This window comes from Cebus imitator, unplaced genomic scaffold, assembly GCF_001604975.1.
Source record: "Cebus imitator isolate Cc_AM_T3 unplaced genomic scaffold, Cebus_imitator-1.0 Scaffold124, whole genome shotgun sequence".
In the NCBI taxonomy this organism is placed as follows: domain Eukaryota; kingdom Metazoa; phylum Chordata; class Mammalia; order Primates; family Cebidae; genus Cebus; species Cebus imitator.
This window is the reverse complement of record NW_016107439.1, coordinates 4128820-4133261: the sequence shown is the minus strand read 5'-3', so window position 1 is coordinate 4133261 and position 4442 is coordinate 4128820. Positions and strand designations below refer to the sequence as shown.

At 43.2% G+C, this 4442-nt stretch overlaps 1 non-coding gene across 1 annotated transcript; it reads left to right on the top strand.

Moving 5' to 3' along the window:
* The first annotated feature begins 726 nt into the window (after positions 1-726).
* LOC119472947 lies at positions 727-867 on the top strand. Its single transcript, XR_005202117.1, has one exon. It is a non-coding gene; the product is annotated as a small nucleolar RNA SNORA70 (small nucleolar RNA).
* Positions 868-4442: the final 3575 nt, after the last annotated feature.

Genomic DNA, 4442 nt, shown 5'->3' with positions numbered 1-4442 from the left:
ATCCACCTGCCTCGGCCTCCTAAATGAATGGGATTACAGGCGTGAGCCACTCCACTTGGATTTAGTTACTTTTATTAGAGTTCTACAGTATATGGCACATGCTTCCCAGAAGCATTATGAAAGTAAATATATGGATCGACACTGACACCCTCCCTTTATCCAGATGCCACCTGGTTTTGTGTGGTGGCTGTGCCATACATGGAGGCACCGGAGGGAAGAATGGGAGTTCCAGAAAAGATGGGGTGAAGGTGGTTTCCTCACTCTTTTGCTTTCAGCACAGTGTGATGTGTTACAGTTTATGTATGGTCAGCTATATTATCATAACTATTTTTCAATAATAGTCCCTAATTTTAATTAAATCAACTCTCATAAAAACAGACAAATCACTTAAAAAGATTTCCTGAAAAGAAACCATGGATTGAGGTGAAAACAATAACATGAGTACAAGCAAATAAATGACAACAAAAAAGACAGAGCAGAGACTTCTACCGCTAGAAAAAGCTCTTTGTTATCCACATTGAAAGGTAAAAATAATAAGGGTCAAATGAGATTTGATGAAAAGTCTGACAAAACAGTCAAAATTATCAAGGAGATGGCTTGCAGGTTGTATTTACATCCACTATCATGAATGAGGAAGCACAACTTAAGGGCATATTTTGACTTGAAATGGTAAAGATTGTAGCATGATGCTGTCACCATCAGAAAGACATTTAGAAATATTGTTTCCTACAGCCAATTAAGCCAGTCGTGTTCCTTTCCTTGCAAGGGCCCAGTGTGCGATGGCTGCGAATGGCAGCCTTCTCGGAAGTGTGTGGCCCTGTTGCTTGTATGCTGTATGTGTTGCCCTGAGGAACCTTGGAGACAGCCCTTTCCCATGGATGTTCATGTCTCTGACCTGATGCTGTCCCCAGTCTAGGCTCCAGACAGGTACGCAGCATGCCTCTGAAAGCCCCAGAGTATGGTAGGCAAGGTCTGCATTGGCCAAGTCATTATGTTCATCTGCACCAAGCTCCAGAACAAGGAGCATGAGAGTAAGGCCCCACACAGGACCAAGTTGAGGTTCCTGAGCTGCCAGAAGATCCATATCTCAAAGAAGCAAGACTTTACCAAGATTAATGTGGATGAATCTGAAGACATGGTAACTGTGAAGCAGCTCATCCTAGACAGCTATCGGGTCAAACCCCCCCATTCATGGTCCCCTGGACAAGCGGCCGTCCCTGTGCTTATGGGGGCTCCCACTGGGCTGCCCCTCCTTAATCAACCCACCAATAAAGCCTACTTCCTGCCCTCCAAAATAAATAAATAATATTATTTATCTCATCTTTATATCATCTTTTAGTGTCTTTTTGATGCACCTATTATAATGCTTATAATACATTGGTAAGTATACATAGTGGAAGTATGGGCTGAATATTTTTTGCTGATTAGAGGGAACAATCAAAAAGCTGGTGACCACTGATTTGTACTGAGACTGACATGTCCAGAAGTCTATCCAACTTATGAAGAAGACATGTGGGTGGTGGCACAGCTTGGACTCTGTAATTCAAGACTGTAAAACATTTATCGCCCTACTTTTTATGACCTATAATACACGAATACATGAACTAGGGAAAGGGTTGTGCTTTAGAGAGTCAGGTAAGTATATTTGTATTTTAGTTACCAGGGAAAGCTCCTCCATCCTCACCCCTCAACTTCTAGAAAAAACGGAACTAACTTTAATAATCTTTCAATCAAGTGTGTTTTCTTTGTTACTTATGTGCTTCAGAATCTAAGTAAATCAACATTGCTAACCTCTTAGTTTTTTGAAACAAAGGGAACCTGAAGATTTTTCAGAGTCAGGAAAGAATTTTGTTAGGATATTAAATGTGGGCAGTATTTATTTTTAAGTCTACAGATCTAAAGTTACTTTTGTTCAGGAACAAAAACACCCTTTGGTTTGCTGATAGATTGATTATTCCTAGTACATTATTTAAAACGTCTACTTTATTTTAAAAAGTTATATTTACTGTGTAGAGTTATTGCAAAACATAGACAGGAGGCAAAAATGACATGAGGTATAAATGTGTGCTAAATTCTGCTGTCATAATAGACAACCTCCTAAATCTCAGTGAGTCAACGTACCCCCAATTTTTTTTCTCACACTGCATGTCTAATGCAACTTAGCAGGTAGAGCTCTGCTCGCTGAAATCTCTCAAGTACTGTTAGGACAATAGCCCCCAAAGATATCCACCTCCTAATCCTGGGAACTACTGAATATGTTTCCTTACATGGTAAAAGGATCCTTGCTGATGTGATTACATTAAGGATATTGAAATAGGGAGACTATCTGGTTTTTCCAGGTGGACCCAGTATAATCACAAGGGTCCTTATAAGAAGGAGGGAAGAAAGTCAAAGGCAGTAGTAGAAGACGTGGCCCCGGAAGCAAGAGGTTGGAGTGGTGTGAGGAAGGGGCCACAAGCCAAGGAATGCAGGCAGCCTCTAAAACTGAAAAAGACAAAGAAGTGGATTGTCCCCTGAAACTTCTACAAGGAAGTAGCACTGTCAACAGCTTGACCTCAGCTTGGGGAGACTGACTTTGGACTTCTCACCTCCAAAACTATAAAATGATAATTTTTTTATTGTTTTAAGCCACTAAGCTGTGATAATTTCTTACAGCAGCAATAGGAAACTAATATAGAGACCTATGTTCCCTTTTGACAAATGCTTTGGTGGTCCCTAAGGCAGTGCCTTAGTCCATTTTCTGTTACTATAACAGAATATCAAAGACTGGGTAATGTATAAATACATGAAGTTTGTTTAGCTCATGGTTCTAGAGGTTAGGAAGTCCGGTATCAAGGTGCTGACATCTAACGAAGGCCTTCTTCTTGCCTCATGACATGGCACAGGGCATCACATGGTCAAGGGCATGTGTGTCAACTCAGGTCTCTCTTTCTCTTCTCCTCCTTCTCCTTCTTCCTCTTCTTCTTCCTTTTTGGGACAAGATCTGGCTCTGTCACCCAGTATAGGGTACATTGGTGCCATCCTGGCTCACTGCAACCTCTGTCTCTCAGGTTCAAGCCATCTTCCCACCTCAGCCTCCCAAGAAGCTGAGACTAGAGGTTTGTACCACCATGCCCAGCTACCTTTTTTTTTTTTTTTTTTGCTTTTTTAGTAGAGATGGGGTTTCACCATGTTGTCCAGGCTAGTCTCAAACTCTTGGGCTCAGAGTGATCTGGATGCCTTGGCCTCCCAAAGTGCTGGGATTACAGGCATGAGCCACCATGCTGGCTTTTCTTATAAATCCACCAGTTCCATCATGGGAGCTCCATCCTGATGACCCCATCTAATCCTGATTACCTCCCAAAGGCCCCACCCCCAGTCAGCATATGAATTTGAGGATTAGGTTTCTAACATGTGAAGTTTGGGGGACATGTTCAAACTGTAGCAGGCAGAAAATGGAACAATGGTGAATTCCATGCCTGCTCTTAAAATTTCAACTAGAAGCAGCATGTATTGCTTTTGCTTACATTTCATTGGCCAAAGCAAGTCACATGGTGACACCTGACTTCAAAGGAGGTAGGGAATATAGTGCTGGCCTGTGCCTAGAAGGAACGGAGAGCCAGAGTGTTTGTCAGGGACCGTAGGAAACTAGTGTACAGTAAGAGCAGAGCTGGCAAGAATACGACTGAGGGGAGCAAAAGTGGGACGCAGCTCGGGAAAGCACAGTAGGAGACTGAGTGCACACATCAGGATTAGAGAAAAAATAACCATTCACAATTCCTCACAAGTAGATTTGGGATCGGCACCTGGTGATCAAGGCAGTGGCCACCAAGACTTCACCTGAATCCCAAAGACAGGACTCCATGGAGCAAGAAAAGGCAGCCCACCTTTGACAAGCGGAGAAGGGACTCCTTTTCTTGAGGATCAGGGCCTGTGAACTCAAACTGCCTCTGGCTGGCTGCAGTTCTCAGGTTCCCTTGTTAGCTGGTTTCTGTCTGAGTTTGCCCAGTGGCAGGAAATTGACTGGTGAGAGAAGCAGGACAGGCCCCCTCTCTTCTCATCTCCTCCTTCTGCTTGATCAGCCCATTCCTTTTCCCTCCCTCCCTTCCTTGCTTTTCTTTTCCTTCCTTCTCTTCCCTTTTCCTTCCTTCTTTTCTTCCTTCCTTCCTCCTTCCCTCTCTCTATCTCTCCCTCACCCCTCTGTCTCTCTTTCTCCCTTCCTCTCTCCCCCTCCTCCTTCCTTCCTCTTTCTTTTTCTTTCTTCTTGCTTGCTCCCTTTCTTTCATTCCTCCTTTCTTTTCTTCTTTCTTTCTCTCTCTTTTCCTTCCCTCCCTCCCTCCCTCCCTCCCTCCCTCCCTCTCCCTCTCCCTCCCTCTCTTTCTTTCTCTCTCTCTCTCTTTTTCTTTCTTTCTTTCTTTCTTTCTTTCTTTCTTTCTTTCTTTCTTTCTTTCTTTCTTTCTTTC